Source organism: Pongo pygmaeus, chromosome 8, assembly GCF_028885625.2.
Source record: "Pongo pygmaeus isolate AG05252 chromosome 8, NHGRI_mPonPyg2-v2.0_pri, whole genome shotgun sequence".
NCBI classification, from domain to species: Eukaryota; Metazoa; Chordata; class Mammalia; order Primates; family Hominidae; genus Pongo; species Pongo pygmaeus.
The window spans coordinates 42867299-42885456 of record NC_072381.2 but is presented as its reverse complement, the minus strand read 5'-3'; positions in this window follow the sequence as shown (position 1 = coordinate 42885456).

Below are 18158 nucleotides of genomic sequence, written 5' to 3'. Positions count from 1 at the left end.
TGTAGTTTTTAGGTGAAGATATTTCCTTTTCCAGCATAGGCGTCAAAGCGATCCAAATAAACACTTGCAGCTTCTACAAAAGGAGTGTTTCCAAACTGCTGTATCAAGAGGAACGTTCAAGTCTGTGAGTAGAATCCACTCACCACAAAGAAGTTTCCGAAAATGCTTCTGTGTAGTTTTTAGGTGAAGATATTTCCTTTTCCAGCATAGGCGTCAAAGCGATCCAAATAAACACTTGCAGATTCTACAAAAGGAGTGTTTCCAAACTGCTCTATCAGAGGGAATGTTCAAGTCTGTGAGTTGAATGCAGTAATCACACAGAAGTTTGTGAGAATGCTTCTGTCTAGTTTCAGGTGAAGATAATTCATTTCCCAGCACAGGTCTCGGAGCGCTCCAAATATGCACTTGCAGATTCTACAAAAAGAGAGCCTGAAAACTCTTCCACCAAAAGAGGCTTGAACTCTATGAGTAGAATGCACTCATCACAAAGAAGTTTCTGAGAATGCATCTGTCTAGTTTTTATGTGAAGATATTTCCTTTTGCAGCATAGGCGTCAAAGCGCTCCAAATAAACACTTGCAGATTCTACTAAAGGAGTGCTTCCAAACTGCTCTATCAAAAGCAATGTTCAAGTCTGTGAGTTGAATGCACTATTCACACAGAAGTTTGTGAGAATTCTTCTGCCTAGTTTTTAGGTGAAGATATTTCTTTTCCCAGAATAGGCCTTAAAGCGCTCCAAATATCCACTTGCAGATTCTATAAAAAGAGTGTTTCAAAACTGCTCTTTCAAAAGAAAGGCTCAAGTCTGTGAGTTGAATGCACTCATCACAAAGAAGTTTCTGAGAATGCTTCTGTGTAGTTGTTATGTGAAGATACTTCCTTTTCCAGCATAGGCCTCAAAGCGCTCGAAATAAACACTTGCAGATTCTACAAAAGGAGTGTTTCAAAACTGTCCTGTCAAAAGAAACGTTCAAGTCTGTGAGTTGAATGCACTCATCACAGAGAAGTTTCTGAGAATGCTTCTGTGTAGTTTTTAGGTGAAGATATTTCCTTTTCCAGCATAGGCGTCAAACCGATCCAAATAAACACTTGCAGCTTCTACAAAAGGAGTGTTTCCAAACTGCTGTATCAAGAGGAACGTTCAAGTCTGTGAGTAGAATCCACTCACCACAAAGAAGTTTCTGAAAATGCTTCTGTGTAGTTTTTAGGTGAAGATATTTCCTTTTCCAGCATAGGCGTCAAAGCGATCCAAGTAAACACTTGCAGATTCTACAAAAGGAGTGTTTCCAAACTGCTCTATCAGAGGGAATGTTCAAGTCTGTGAGTTGAATGCAGTAATCACACAGAAGTTTGTGAGAATGCTTCTGTCTAGTTTCAGGTGAAGATATTTCTTTTCCCAGCATAGGCCTCAAAGCCCTCCAAATATCCACTTGCAGACTCTACAAAAAGAGTGTTTAAAACTGCTCTTTCAAAAGGAAGGCTCAATTCTGTGAGTTGAATGCACTCCTCACAAAGAAGTTTCTGAGAATGCTTCTGTGTAGTTGTTATGTGAAGATACTTCCTTTTCCAGCATAGGCCTCAATGCGCTCGAAATAAACACTTGCAGATCCTACGAAAGCAGTGTTTCAAAACTGTCCTATCAAAATAAACGTTCAAGTCTGTGAGTTGAATGCACTCATCACACAGAAGTTTCTGAGAATGCTTCTGTGTAGTTTTTAGGTGAAGATATTTCCTTTTCCAGCATAGGCGTCAAAGCGATCCAAATAAACACTTGCAGATTCTACAAAAGGAGTGTATCCAACCTGCTCTATCAGAGGGAATGTTCAAGTCTGTGAGTTGAATGCAGTAATCACACAGAAGTTTGTGAGAATGCTTCTGTCTAGTTTGTAGGTGAAGATATTTCATTTCCCAGAATAGGCCTTAAAGCGCTCCAAATTTCCACTAGCAGATTCTACAAAAAGAGTGTTTCAAAATTGCTCTTTCAAAAGAAAGGCTCAAGTCTGTGACTTGAATGGACTCATCACAAAGAAGTTTCTGAGAATGCTTCTGTGTAGTTGATATGTGAAGATACTTCCTTTTCCAGCATAGGTCTCAAAGCGCTCGAAATAAACACTTGCAGATCCTACAAAAGGAGTGTTTCAAAACTGTCCTGTCAAAAGAAACGTTCAAGTCTGTGAGTTGAATGCACTCATCACAGAGAAGTTTCTGAGAATGCTTCTGTGTAGTTTTTAGGTGAAGATATTTCCTTTTCCAGCATAGGCGTCAAGGCGATCCAAATAAACACTTGCAGATTCTACAAAAGGAGTGTTTCCAAGCTGCTGTATCAAGAGGAACTTTCAAGTCTGTGAGTAGAATCCACTCATCACAAAGAAGTTTCTGAGAATGCTTCTGTCTAGTTTTTATGTGAAGATATTTCCTTTTCCAGCATAGGCGTCAAAGCGCTCCGAATAAACACTTCCTGATTGTAGAAAAGGAGTGTTTCCAAACTGCTCTATCAAAAGGAAGGTTCAAGTCTGTGAGTTGAATGCACTAATCACACAGAAGTTTGTGAGAATGCTTCTGTCCAGTTTTTAGGTGAAGATATTTCTTTTCCCAGAATAGAACTTAAAGCGTTCCAGATATCCACTTGCAGATTCTACAAAAAGAGTGTTTCAAAACTGCTCCTTCAAAAGAAAGGCTCAAGTCTGTGAGTTGAATGCACTCATCACAAAGAAGTTTCTGAGAATGCTTCTGTGTAGTTGTTATGTGAAGATACTTCCTTTTCCAGCATAGGCCTCAAAGCGCTCGAAACAAACACTTGCAGATTCTACAAAAGGAGTGTTTCCAAACTGTCCTATCAAAAGAAACGTTCAAGCCTGTGAGTTGAATGCACTCAACACACAGAAGTTTCGGAGAATGCTTCTGTGTAGTTTTTAGATGAAGATATTTCCTTTTCCAGCATAGGCGTCAAAGCGATCCAAATAAACACTTGCAGATTCTACAAAAGGAGTGTTTCCAAACTGCTCTATCAGAGGGAATGTTCAAGTCTGTTAGTTGAATGAAGTAATCACACAGAAGTTTGTGAGAATGCTTCTGTCTAGTTTCAGGTGAAGATATTTCTTTTCAAAGCATAGGCCTCAAAGCCCTCCAAATATCCACTTGCAGACACTACAAAAAGAGTTTTTCAAAACTGCTCTTTCACAAGGAAGGCTCAAGTCTGTGAGTTGAATGCACTCAACACAAAGAAGTTTCTGAGAATGCTTCTGTGTAGTTGTTATGTGAAGGTACTTCCTTTTCCAGCATAGGCCTCAATGAGCTCGAAATAAACACTTGCAGATCCTACGAAAGTAGTGTTTCAAAACTGTCCTATCAAAAGAAACGTTCAAGTCTGTGAGTTGAATGCACTCATCACACAGAAGTTTCTGAGAATGCTTCTGTGTAGTTTTTAGGTGAAGATATTTCATTTCCCAGCACAGGCCTCCGAGCGCTCCAAATATGCACTTGCAGATTCTACAAAAAGAGAGCCTGAAAACTCTTCCACCAAAAAGAGGCTTCAACTCTATGAGTAGAATGCACTCATCACAAAGGAGTTTCTGAGAATGCTTCTGTCTAGTTTTTATGTGAAGATATTTCCTTTTCCAGCATAGGCGTCAAAGCGCTCCAAATAAGCACTTGCAGATACTACTAAAGGAGTGCTTCCAAACTGCTATATCAAAAGCAATGTTCAAGTCTGTGAGTTGAATGCACTATTCACACAGAAGTTTGTGAGAATTCTTCTGCCTAGTTTTTAGGTGAAGATATTTCTTTTCCGAGAATAGTCCTTAAAGAGCTCCAAATATCCACTTGCAGATTCTATAAAAAGAGTGTTTCAAAACTGCTCTTTCAAAAGAAAGGCTCAAGTCTGTGAGTTGAATGCACTCATCACAAAGAAGTTTCTTAGAATGCTTCTGTGTAGTTTTTAGGTGAAGATATTTCCTTTTCCAGCATAGGCGTCAAAGCGATTCAAATAAACACTTGCAGATTTTACAAAAGGAGTGTATCCATACTGCTCTATCAGAGGGAATGTTCAAGTCTGTGAGTTGAAGGCAGTAATCACACAGAAGTTTGTGAGAAAGCTTCTGTCTAGTTTTTAGGTGAAGATATTTCATTTCCCAGAATAGGCCTTAAAGCGCTCCAAATTTCCACTTGCAGATTCTACAAAAAGAGCGTTTCAAAACTGCTCTTTCAAAAGGAAGGCTCAAGTCTGTGAGTTGAATGCACTCATCACAAAGAAGTTTCTGAGAATGCTTCTGTGTAGTTGTTATGTGAAGATACTTCCTTTTCCAGCATAGGCCCCAAAACGCTCGAAATAAACACTTGCAGATTCTACGAAAGGAGTGTTTCAAAACTGTCCTATCAAAAGAAACGTTCAAGTCTGTGAGTTGAATGCACTCATCACAGAGAAGTTTCTGAGAATGCTTCTGTGTAGTTTTTAGTTGAAGATATTTCCTTTTCCAGCATAGGCGTCAAAACGATCCAAATAAACACTTGCAGATTCTACAAAAGGAGTGTTTCCAAACTGCTGTATCAAGAGGAACGTTCAAGTCTGTGAGTAGAATCCACTCACCACAAAGAAGTTTCTGAGAATGCTTCTGTCTAGTTTTTATGTGAAGATATTTCCTTTTCCAGCATAGGCGTCATAGCGCTCCAAAGAAACACTTGCAGATTCTACAAAAGGAGTGTTTCCAAACTGCTCTATCAAAAGGAAGGTTGAAGTCTGTGAGTTGAATGCACTAATCACACAGAAGTTTGTGAGAATGCCTCTGTCTGGTTTTTAGGTGAAGATATTTCTTTTCCCAGAATAGGCCTTAAAGCGCTCCAAATTTCCACTTGCAGATTCTACAAAAAGAGTGTTTCAAAACTGCTCTTTCAAAAGAAAAGCTCAAGTCTGTGAGTTGAATGCACTCATCACAAAGAAGTTTCTGAGAATGCTTCTGTGTAGTTGTTATGTGAAGATATTTCCTTTTCCAGCATAGGCCTCAAAGCGCACGAAATAAACACTTGCAGATTCTACGAAAGGAGTGTTTCAAAACTGTCCTATCAAAAGAAACGTTCAAGTCTGTGAGTTGAATGCAGTCATCACAGAGAAGTTTCTGAGAATGCTTCTGTGTTGTTTTTAGGTGAAGATATTTCCTTTTCCAGCATAGGCGTCAAAGCGATCCAAATAAACACTTGCAGATTTTACAAAAGGAGTGTTTCCAAACTGCTGTATCAAGAGGAACGTTCAAGTCTGTGAGTAGAATCCACTCACCACAAAGAAGTTTCTGAGAATGCTTCTGTCTAGTTTTTATGTGAAGATATTTCCTTTTCCAGCATAGGCGTCAAAGCGCTCCAAATAAACACTTGCAGATTCTACAAAAGGAGTGTTTCCAAACTCCTCTATCAAAAGGAAGGTTCACGTCTGTGAGTTGAATGCACTAATCACACAGAAGTTTGTGAGAATGCCTCTGTCTAGTTTTTAGGTGAAGATATTTCTTTTCCCAGAATAGGCCTTAAAGCGCTCCAAATTTCCACTTGCAGATTCTACAAAAAGAGTGTTTCAAAACTGCTCTTTCAAAAGAAAAGCTCAAGTCTGTGAGTTGAATGCACTCATCACAAAGAAGTTTCTGAGAATTCTTCTGTGTAGTTGTTATGTGAAGATACTTCCTTTTCCAGCATAGGCCTCAAAGCGCTCGAAATAAACACTTGCAGATTCTACAAAAGGAGTGTTTCAAAACTGTCCTGTCAAAAGAAACGTTCAAGTCTGTGAGTTGAATGCACTCATCACAGAGAAGTTTCTGAGAATGCTTCTGTGTAGTTTTTCGGTGAAGATATTTCCTCTTCCAGCATAGGCGTCAAAGCGATGCAAATAAACACTTGCAGCTTCTACAAAAGGAGTGTTTCCAAACTGCTGTATCAAGAGGAACGTTCAAGTCTGTGAGTAGAATCCACTCACCACAAAGAAGTTTCTGAGAATGCTTCTGTGTAGTTTTTAGGTGAAGATATTTCCTTTTCCAGCATAGGCGTCAAAGCGATCCAAATAAACACTTGCAGATTCTACAAAAGGAGTGTTTCCAAACTGCTCTATCAGAGGGAATGTTCAAGTCTGTGAGTTGAATGCAGTAATCACACAGAAGTTTGTGAGAATGCTTCTGTCTAGTTTCAGGTGAAGATATTTCTTTTCCCAGCATAGGCCTCAAAGCCCTCCAAATATCCACTTGCAGACTCTACAAAAAGAGTGTTTCAAAACTGCTCTTTCAAATGGAAGGCTCAATTCTGTGAGTTGAATGCACTCATCACAAAGAAGTTTCTGAGAATGCTTCTGTGTAGTTGTTATGTGAAGATACTTCCTTTTCCAGCATAGGCCTCAATGCGCTCGAAATAAACACTTGCAGATCCTACGAAAGCAGTGTTTCAAAACTGTCCTATCAAAATAAACGTTCAAGTCTGCGAGTTGAATGCACTCATCACACAGAAGTTTCTGAGAATGCTTCTGTGTAGTTTTTAGGTGAAGATATTTCCTTTTCCAGCATAGGCGTCAAAGCGATCCAAATAAACCCTTGCAGATTCTACAAAAGGAGTGTATCCAAACTGCTCTATCAGAGGGAATGTTCAAGTCTGTGAGTTGAATGCAGTAATCACACAGAAGTTTGTGAGAATGCTTCTGTATAGTTTGTAGGTGAAGATATTTCATTTCCCAGAATAGGCCTTAAAGCGCTCCAAATTTCCACTTGCAGATTCTACAAAAAGAGTGTTTCAAACCTGCTCTTTCAAAAGGAAGGCTCAAGTCTGTGAGTTGAATGCACTCATCACAAACAAGTTTCTGAGAATGCTTCTGTGTAGTTGTTATGTGAAGATACTTCCTTTTCCAGCATAGGCCCCAAAGCCCTCGAAATAAACACTTGCAGATTCTACGAAAGGAGTGTTTCAAAACTGTCCTATCAAAAGAAACGTTCAAGTCTGTCAGTTGAATGCACTCATCACAGAGAAGTTTCTGAGAATGCTTCTGTGTAGTTTTTAGGTGAAGATATTTCCTTTTCCAGCATAGGCGTCAAAGCGATCCAAAAAAACACTTGCAGATTCTACAAAAGGAGTGTTTCCAAACTGCTCTATCAGAGGGAATGTTGAAGTCTGTGAGTTGAATGCAGTAATCACACAGAAGTTTGTGAAAATGCTTCTGTCTAGTTTCAGGTGAAGATATTTCTTTTCCCAGCATAGGCCTCAAAGCCCTCCAAATATCCACTTGCAGACTCTACAAAAAGAGTGTTTCAAAACTGCTCTTTCAAAAGGAAGGCTCAATTCTGTGAGTTGAATGCACTCATCACAAAGAAGTTTCTGAGAATGCTTCTGTGTAGTTGTTATGTGAAGATACTTCCTTTTCCAACATAGGCCTCAATGCGCTCCAAATAAACACTTGCAGATCCTACGAAAGTAGTGTTTCAAAACTGTCCTATCAAAATAAACGTTCAAGTCCGTGAGTTGAATGCACTCATCACACAGATGTTTCTGAGAATGCTTCGGTGTAGTTTTTAGGTGAAGATATTTCATTTCCCACCACAGGCCTCGGAGCGCTCCAAATATGCACTTCCAGATTCTACAAAAAGAGAGCCTGAAAACTCTTCCACCAAAAAGACGCTTCAACTCTATGAGTAGAATGCACTCATCACAAAGAAGTTTCTGAGAATGCATCTGTCTAGTTTTTATGTGAAGATATTTCCTTTTCCAGCATAGGCGTCAAAGCGCTCCAAATAAACACTTGCAGATTCTACTAAAGGAGTGCTTCCAAACTGCTCTATCAAAAGCAATGTTCAAGTCTGTGAGTTGAATGCTTCTGTGTAGTTGTTATGTGAAGGTACTTCCTTTTCCAGCATAGGCCTCAATGAGCTCGAAATAAACACTTGCAGATCCTACGAAAGTAGTGTTTCAAAACTGTCCTATCAAAAGAAACGTTCAAGTCTGTGAGTTGAATGCACTCATCACACAGAAGTTTCTGAGAATGCTTCTGTGTAGTTTTTAGGTGAAGATATTTCATTTCCCAGCACAGGCCTCCGAGCGCTCCAAATATGCACTTGCAGATTCTACAAAAAGAGAGCCTGAAAACTCTTCCACCAAAAAGAGGCTTCAACTCTATGAGTAGAATGCACTCATCACAAAGGAGTTTCTGAGAATGCTTCTGTCTAGTTTTTATGTGAAGATATTTCCTTTTCCAGCATAGGCGTCAAAGCGCTCCAAATAAGCACTTGCAGATACTACTAAAGGAGTGCTTCCAAACTGCTATATCAAAAGCAATGTTCAAGTCTGTGAGTTGAATGCACTATTCACACAGAAGTTTGTGAGAATTCTTCTGCCTAGTTTTTAGGTGAAGATATTTCTTTTCCGAGAATAGTCCTTAAAGAGCTCCAAATATCCACTTGCAGATTCTATAAAAAGAGTGTTTCAAAACTGCTCTTTCAAAAGAAAGGCTCAAGTCTGTGAGTTGAATGCACTCATCACAAAGAAGTTTCTTAGAATGCTTCTGTGTAGTTTTTAGGTGAAGATATTTCCTTTTCCAGCATAGGCGTCAAAGCGATTCAAATAAACACTTGCAGATTTTACAAAAGGAGTGTATCCATACTGCTCTATCAGAGGGAATGTTCAAGTCTGTGAGTTGAAGGCAGTAATCACACAGAAGTTTGTGAGAAAGCTTCTGTCTAGTTTTTAGGTGAAGATATTTCATTTCCCAGAATAGGCCTTAAAGCGCTCCAAATTTCCACTTGCAGATTCTACAAAAAGAGCGTTTCAAAACTGCTCTTTCAAAAGGAAGGCTCAAGTCTGTGAGTTGAATGCACTCATCACAAAGAAGTTTCTGAGAATGCTTCTGTGTAGTTGTTATGTGAAGATACTTCCTTTTCCAGCATAGGCCCCAAAACGCTCGAAATAAACACTTGCAGATTCTACGAAAGGAGTGTTTCAAAACTGTCCTATCAAAAGAAACGTTCAAGTCTGTGAGTTGAATGCACTCATCACAGAGAAGTTTCTGAGAATGCTTCTGTGTAGTTTTTAGTTGAAGATATTTCCTTTTCCAGCATAGGCGTCAAAACGATCCAAATAAACACTTGCAGATTCTACAAAAGGAGTGTTTCCAAACTGCTGTATCAAGAGGAACGTTCAAGTCTGTGAGTAGAATCCACTCACCACAAAGAAGTTTCTGAGAATGCTTCTGTCTAGTTTTTATGTGAAGATATTTCCTTTTCCAGCATAGGCGTCATAGCGCTCCAAAGAAACACTTGCAGATTCTACAAAAGGAGTGTTTCCAAACTGCTCTATCAAAAGGAAGGTTGAAGTCTGTGAGTTGAATGCACTAATCACACAGAAGTTTGTGAGAATGCCTCTGTCTGGTTTTTAGGTGAAGATATTTCTTTTCCCAGAATAGGCCTTAAAGCGCTCCAAATTTCCACTTGCAGATTCTACAAAAAGAGTGTTTCAAAACTGCTCTTTCAAAAGAAAAGCTCAAGTCTGTGAGTTGAATGCACTCATCACAAAGAAGTTTCTGAGAATGCTTCTGTGTAGTTGTTATGTGAAGATATTTCCTTTTCCAGCATAGGCCTCAAAGCGCACGAAATAAACACTTGCAGATTCTACGAAAGGAGTGTTTCAAAACTGTCCTATCAAAAGAAACGTTCAAGTCTGTGAGTTGAATGCAGTCATCACAGAGAAGTTTCTGAGAATGCTTCTGTGTTGTTTTTAGGTGAAGATATTTCCTTTTCCAGCATAGGCGTCAAAGCGATCCAAATAAACACTTGCAGATTTTACAAAAGGAGTGTTTCCAAACTGCTGTATCAAGAGGAACGTTCAAGTCTGTGAGTAGAATCCACTCACCACAAAGAAGTTTCTGAGAATGCTTCTGTCTAGTTTTTATGTGAAGATATTTCCTTTTCCAGCATAGGCGTCAAAGCGCTCCAAATAAACACTTGCAGATTCTACAAAAGGAGTGTTTCCAAACTCCTCTATCAAAAGGAAGGTTCACGTCTGTGAGTTGAATGCACTAATCACACAGAAGTTTGTGAGAATGCCTCTGTCTAGTTTTTAGGTGAAGATATTTCTTTTCCCAGAATAGGCCTTAAAGCGCTCCAAATTTCCACTTGCAGATTCTACAAAAAGAGTGTTTCAAAACTGCTCTTTCAAAAGAAAAGCTCAAGTCTGTGAGTTGAATGCACTCATCACAAAGAAGTTTCTGAGAATTCTTCTGTGTAGTTGTTATGTGAAGATACTTCCTTTTCCAGCATAGGCCTCAAAGCGCTCGAAATAAACACTTGCAGATTCTACAAAAGGAGTGTTTCAAAACTGTCCTGTCAAAAGAAACGTTCAAGTCTGTGAGTTGAATGCACTCATCACAGAGAAGTTTCTGAGAATGCTTCTGTGTAGTTTTTCGGTGAAGATATTTCCTCTTCCAGCATAGGCGTCAAAGCGATGCAAATAAACACTTGCAGCTTCTACAAAAGGAGTGTTTCCAAACTGCTGTATCAAGAGGAACGTTCAAGTCTGTGAGTAGAATCCACTCACCACAAAGAAGTTTCTGAGAATGCTTCTGTGTAGTTTTTAGGTGAAGATATTTCCTTTTCCAGCATAGGCGTCAAAGCGATCCAAATAAACACTTGCAGATTCTACAAAAGGAGTGTTTCCAAACTGCTCTATCAGAGGGAATGTTCAAGTCTGTGAGTTGAATGCAGTAATCACACAGAAGTTTGTGAGAATGCTTCTGTCTAGTTTCAGGTGAAGATATTTCTTTTCCCAGCATAGGCCTCAAAGCCCTCCAAATATCCACTTGCAGACTCTACAAAAAGAGTGTTTCAAAACTGCTCTTTCAAATGGAAGGCTCAATTCTGTGAGTTGAATGCACTCATCACAAAGAAGTTTCTGAGAATGCTTCTGTGTAGTTGTTATGTGAAGATACTTCCTTTTCCAGCATAGGCCTCAATGCGCTCGAAATAAACACTTGCAGATCCTACGAAAGCAGTGTTTCAAAACTGTCCTATCAAAATAAACGTTCAAGTCTGCGAGTTGAATGCACTCATCACACAGAAGTTTCTGAGAATGCTTCTGTGTAGTTTTTAGGTGAAGATATTTCCTTTTCCAGCATAGGCGTCAAAGCGATCCAAATAAACCCTTGCAGATTCTACAAAAGGAGTGTATCCAAACTGCTCTATCAGAGGGAATGTTCAAGTCTGTGAGTTGAATGCAGTAATCACACAGAAGTTTGTGAGAATGCTTCTGTATAGTTTGTAGGTGAAGATATTTCATTTCCCAGAATAGGCCTTAAAGCGCTCCAAATTTCCACTTGCAGATTCTACAAAAAGAGTGTTTCAAACCTGCTCTTTCAAAAGGAAGGCTCAAGTCTGTGAGTTGAATGCACTCATCACAAACAAGTTTCTGAGAATGCTTCTGTGTAGTTGTTATGTGAAGATACTTCCTTTTCCAGCATAGGCCCCAAAGCCCTCGAAATAAACACTTGCAGATTCTACGAAAGGAGTGTTTCAAAACTGTCCTATCAAAAGAAACGTTCAAGTCTGTCAGTTGAATGCACTCATCACAGAGAAGTTTCTGAGAATGCTTCTGTGTAGTTTTTAGGTGAAGATATTTCCTTTTCCAGCATAGGCGTCAAAGCGATCCAAAAAAACACTTGCAGATTCTACAAAAGGAGTGTTTCCAAACTGCTCTATCAGAGGGAATGTTGAAGTCTGTGAGTTGAATGCAGTAATCACACAGAAGTTTGTGAAAATGCTTCTGTCTAGTTTCAGGTGAAGATATTTCTTTTCCCAGCATAGGCCTCAAAGCCCTCCAAATATCCACTTGCAGACTCTACAAAAAGAGTGTTTCAAAACTGCTCTTTCAAAAGGAAGGCTCAATTCTGTGAGTTGAATGCACTCATCACAAAGAAGTTTCTGAGAATGCTTCTGTGTAGTTGTTATGTGAAGATACTTCCTTTTCCAACATAGGCCTCAATGCGCTCCAAATAAACACTTGCAGATCCTACGAAAGTAGTGTTTCAAAACTGTCCTATCAAAATAAACGTTCAAGTCCGTGAGTTGAATGCACTCATCACACAGATGTTTCTGAGAATGCTTCGGTGTAGTTTTTAGGTGAAGATATTTCATTTCCCACCACAGGCCTCGGAGCGCTCCAAATATGCACTTCCAGATTCTACAAAAAGAGAGCCTGAAAACTCTTCCACCAAAAAGACGCTTCAACTCTATGAGTAGAATGCACTCATCACAAAGAAGTTTCTGAGAATGCATCTGTCTAGTTTTTATGTGAAGATATTTCCTTTTCCAGCATAGGCGTCAAAGCGCTCCAAATAAACACTTGCAGATTCTACTAAAGGAGTGCTTCCAAACTGCTCTATCAAAAGCAATGTTCAAGTCTGTGAGTTGAATGCACTAATCACACAGAAGTTTGTGAGAATTCTTCTGTCTAGTTTTTGGTGAAGATATTTCTTTTCCCAGAATAGGCCTTAAAGCGCTCCAAATTTCCACTTGCAGATTCTACAAAAAGAGTGTTTCAAAACTGCTCTTTCAAAAGAAAAGCTCAAGTCTGTGAGTTGAATGCACTCATCACAAAGAAGTTTCTGAGAATTCTTCTGTGTAGTTGTTATGTGAAGATACTTCCTTTTCCAGCATAGGCCTCAAAGCGCTCGAAATAAACACTTGCAGATTCTACAAAAGGAGTGTTTCAAAACTGTCCTGTCAAAAGAAACGTTCAAGTCTGTGAGTTGAATGCACTCATCACAGAGAAGTTTCTGAGAATGCTTCTGTGTAGTTTTTCGGTGAAGATATTTCCTCTTCCAGCATAGGCGTCAAAGCGATGCAAATAAACACTTGCAGCTTCTACAAAAGGAGTGTTTCCAAACTGCTGTATCAAGAGGAACGTTCAAGTCTGTGAGTAGAATCCACTCACCACAAAGAAGTTTCTGAGAATGCTTCTGTGTAGTTTTTAGGTGAAGATATTTCCTTTTCCAGCATAGGCGTCAAAGCGATCCAAATAAACACTTGCAGATTCTACAAAAGGAGTGTTTCCAAACTGCTCTATCAGAGGGAATGTTCAAGTCTGTGAGTTGAATGCAGTAATCACACAGAAGTTTGTGAGAATGCTTCTGTCTAGTTTCAGGTGAAGATATTTCTTTTCCCAGCATAGGCCTCAAAGCCCTCCAAATATCCACTTGCAGACTCTACAAAAAGAGTGTTTCAAAACTGCTCTTTCAAATGGAAGGCTCAATTCTGTGAGTTGAATGCACTCATCACAAAGAAGTTTCTGAGAATGCTTCTGTGTAGTTGTTATGTGAAGATACTTCCTTTTCCAGCATAGGCCTCAATGCGCTCGAAATAAACACTTGCAGATCCTACGAAAGCAGTGTTTCAAAACTGTCCTATCAAAATAAACGTTCAAGTCTGCGAGTTGAATGCACTCATCACACAGAAGTTTCTGAGAATGCTTCTGTGTTGTTTTTAGGTGAAGATATTTCCTTTTCCAGCATAGGCGTCAAAGCGATCCAAATAAACACTTGCAGATTTTACAAAAGGAGTGTTTCCAAACTGCTGTATCAAGAGGAACGTTCAAGTCTGTGAGTAGAATCCACTCACCACAAAGAAGTTTCTGAGAATGCTTCTGTCTAGTTTTTATGTGAAGATATTTCCTTTTCCAGCATAGGCGTCAAAGCGCTCCAAATAAACACTTGCAGATTCTACAAAAGGAGTGTTTCCAAACTCCTCTATCAAAAGGAAGGTTCACGTCTGTGAGTTGAATGCACTAATCACACAGAAGTTTGTGAGAATGCCTCTGTCTAGTTTTTAGGTGAAGATATTTCTTTTCCCAGAATAGGCCTTAAAGCGCTCCAAATTTCCACTTGCAGATTCTACAAAAAGAGTGTTTCAAAACTGCTCTTTCAAAAGAAAAGCTCAAGTCTGTGAGTTGAATGCACTCATCACAAAGAAGTTTCTGAGAATTCTTCTGTGTAGTTGTTATGTGAAGATACTTCCTTTTCCAGCATAGGCCTCAAAGCGCTCGAAATAAACACTTGCAGATTCTACAAAAGGAGTGTTTCAAAACTGTCCTGTCAAAAGAAACGTTCAAGTCTGTGAGTTGAATGCACTCATCACAGAGAAGTTTCTGAGAATGCTTCTGTGTAGTTTTTCGGTGAAGATATTTCCTCTTCCAGCATAGGCGTCAAAGCGATGCAAATAAACACTTGCAGCTTCTACAAAAGGAGTGTTTCCAAACTGCTGTATCAAGAGGAACGTTCAAGTCTGTGAGTAGAATCCACTCACCACAAAGAAGTTTCTGAGAATGCTTCTGTGTAGTTTTTAGGTGAAGATATTTCCTTTTCCAGCATAGGCGTCAAAGCGATCCAAATAAACACTTGCAGATTCTACAAAAGGAGTGTTTCCAAACTGCTCTATCAGAGGGAATGTTCAAGTCTGTGAGTTGAATGCAGTAATCACACAGAAGTTTGTGAGAATGCTTCTGTCTAGTTTCAGGTGAAGATATTTCTTTTCCCAGCATAGGCCTCAAAGCCCTCCAAATATCCACTTGCAGACTCTACAAAAAGAGTGTTTCAAAACTGCTCTTTCAAATGGAAGGCTCAATTCTGTGAGTTGAATGCACTCATCACAAAGAAGTTTCTGAGAATGCTTCTGTGTAGTTGTTATGTGAAGATACTTCCTTTTCCAGCATAGGCCTCAATGCGCTCGAAATAAACACTTGCAGATCCTACGAAAGCAGTGTTTCAAAACTGTCCTATCAAAATAAACGTTCAAGTCTGCGAGTTGAATGCACTCATCACACAGAAGTTTCTGAGAATGCTTCTGTGTAGTTTTTAGGTGAAGATATTTCCTTTTCCAGCATAGGCGTCAAAGCGATCCAAATAAACCCTTGCAGATTCTACAAAAGGAGTGTATCCAAACTGCTCTATCAGAGGGAATGTTCAAGTCTGTGAGTTGAATGCAGTAATCACACAGAAGTTTGTGAGAATGCTTCTGTATAGTTTGTAGGTGAAGATATTTCATTTCCCAGAATAGGCCTGAAAGCGCTCCAAATTTCCACTTGCAGATTCTACAAAAAGAGTGTTTCAAACCTGCTCTTTCAAAAGGAAGGCTCAAGTCTGTGAGTTGAATGCACTCATCACAAACAAGTTTCTGAGAATGCTTCTGTGTAGTTGTTATGTGAAGATACTTCCTTTTCCAGCATAGGCCCCAAAGCCCTCGAAATAAACACTTGCAGATTCTACGAAAGGAGTGTTTCAAAACTGTCCTATCAAAAGAAACGTTCAAGTCTGTCAGTTGAATGCACTCATCACAGAGAAGTTTCTGAGAATGCTTCTGTGTAGTTTTTAGGTGAAGATATTTCCTTTTCCAGCATAGGCGTCAAAGCGATCCAAAAAAACACTTGCAGATTCTACAAAAGGAGTGTTTCCAAACTGCTCTATCAGAGGGAATGTTGAAGTCTGTGAGTTGAATGCAGTAATCACACAGAAGTTTGTGAAAATGCTTCTGTCTAGTTTCAGGTGAAGATATTTCTTTTCCCAGCATAGGCCTCAAAGCCCTCCAAATATCCACTTGCAGACTCTACAAAAAGAGTGTTTCAAAACTGCTCTTTCAAAAGGAAGGCTCAATTCTGTGAGTTGAATGCACTCATCACAAAGAAGTTTCTGAGAATGCTTCTGTGTAGTTGTTATGTGAAGATACTTCCTTTTCCAACATAGGCCTCAATGCGCTCCAAATAAACACTTGCAGATCCTACGAAAGTAGTGTTTCAAAACTGTCCTATCAAAATAAACGTTCAAGTCCGTGAGTTGAATGCACTCATCACACAGATGTTTCTGAGAATGCTTCGGTGTAGTTTTTAGGTGAAGATATTTCATTTCCCACCACAGGCCTCGGAGCGCTCCAAATATGCACTTCCAGATTCTACAAAAAGAGAGCCTGAAAACTCTTCCACCAAAAAGACGCTTCAACTCTATGAGTAGAATGCACTCATCACAAAGAAGTTTCTGAGAATGCATCTGTCTAGTTTTTATGTGAAGATATTTCCTTTTCCAGCATAGGCGTCAAAGCGCTCCAAATAAACACTTGCAGATTCTACTAAAGGAGTGCTTCCAAACTGCTCTATCAAAAGCAATGTTCAAGTCTGTGAGTTGAATGCACTAATCACACAGAAGTTTGTGAGAATTCTTCTGTCTAGTTTTTGGTGAAGATATTTCTTTTCCCAGAATAGGCCTTAAAGCGCTCCAAATTTCCACTTGCAGATTCTACAAAAAGAGTGTTTCAAAACTGCTCTTTCAAAAGAAAAGCTCAAGTCTGTGAGTTGAATGCACTCATCACAAAGAAGTTTCTGAGAATTCTTCTGTGTAGTTGTTATGTGAAGATACTTCCTTTTCCAGCATAGGCCTCAAAGCGCTCGAAATAAACACTTGCAGATTCTACAAAAGGAGTGTTTCAAAACTGTCCTGTCAAAAGAAACGTTCAAGTCTGTGAGTTGAATGCACTCATCACAGAGAAGTTTCTGAGAATGCTTCTGTGTAGTTTTTCGGTGAAGATATTTCCTCTTCCAGCATAGGCGTCAAAGCGATGCAAATAAACACTTGCAGCTTCTACAAAAGGAGTGTTTCCAAACTGCTGTATCAAGAGGAACGTTCAAGTCTGTGAGTAGAATCCACTCACCACAAAGAAGTTTCTGAGAATGCTTCTGTGTAGTTTTTAGGTGAAGATATTTCCTTTTCCAGCATAGGCGTCAAAGCGATCCAAATAAACACTTGCAGATTCTACAAAAGGAGTGTTTCCAAACTGCTCTATCAGAGGGAATGTTCAAGTCTGTGAGTTGAATGCAGTAATCACACAGAAGTTTGTGAGAATGCTTCTGTCTAGTTTCAGGTGAAGATATTTCTTTTCCCAGCATAGGCCTCAAAGCCCTCCAAATATCCACTTGCAGACTCTACAAAAAGAGTGTTTCAAAACTGCTCTTTCAAATGGAAGGCTCAATTCTGTGAGTTGAATGCACTCATCACAAAGAAGTTTCTGAGAATGCTTCTGTGTAGTTGTTATGTGAAGATACTTCCTTTTCCAGCATAGGCCTCAATGCGCTCGAAATAAACACTTGCAGATCCTACGAAAGCAGTGTTTCAAAACTGTCCTATCAAAATAAACGTTCAAGTCTGCGAGTTGAATGCACTCATCACACAGAAGTTTCTGAGAATGCTTCTGTGTAGTTTTTAGGTGAAGATATTTCCTTTTCCAGCATAGGCGTCAAAGCGATCCAAATAAACCCTTGCAGATTCTACAAAAGGAGTGTATCCAAACTGCTCTATCAGAGGGAATGTTCAAGTCTGTGAGTTGAATGCAGTAATCACACAGAAGTTTGTGAGAATGCTTCTGTATAGTTTGTAGGTGAAGATATTTCATTTCCCAGAATAGGCCTTAAAGCGCTCCAAATTTCCACTTGCAGATTCTACAAAAAGAGTGTTTCAAACCTGCTCTTTCAAAAGGAAGGCTCAAGTCTGTGAGTTGAATGCACTCATCACAAACAAGTTTCTGAGAATGCTTCTGTGTAGTTGTTATGTGAAGATACTTCCTTTTCCAGCATAGGCCCCAAAGCCCTCGAAATAAACACTTGCAGATTCTACGAAAGGAGTGTTTCAAAACTGTCCTATCAAAAGAAACGTTCAAGTCTGTCAGTTGAATGCACTCATCACAGAGAAGTTTCTGAGAATGCTTCTGTGTAGTTTTTAGGTGAAGATATTTCCTTTTCCAGCATAGGCGTCAAAGCGATCCAAAAAAACACTTGCAGATTCTACAAAAGGAGTGTTTCCAAACTGCTCTATCAGAGGGAATGTTGAAGTCTGTGAGTTGAATGCAGTAATCACACAGAAGTTTGTGAAAATGCTTCTGTCTAGTTTCAGGTGAAGATATTTCTTTTCCCAGCATAGGCCTCAAAGCCCTCCAAATATCCACTTGCAGACTCTACAAAAAGAGTGTTTCAAAACTGCTCTTTCAAAAGGAAGGCTCAATTCTGTGAGTTGAATGCACTCATCACAAAGAAGTTTCTGAGAATGCTTCTGTGTAGTTGTTATGTGAAGATACTTCCTTTTCCAACATAGGCCTCAATGCGCTCCAAATAAACACTTGCAGATCCTAC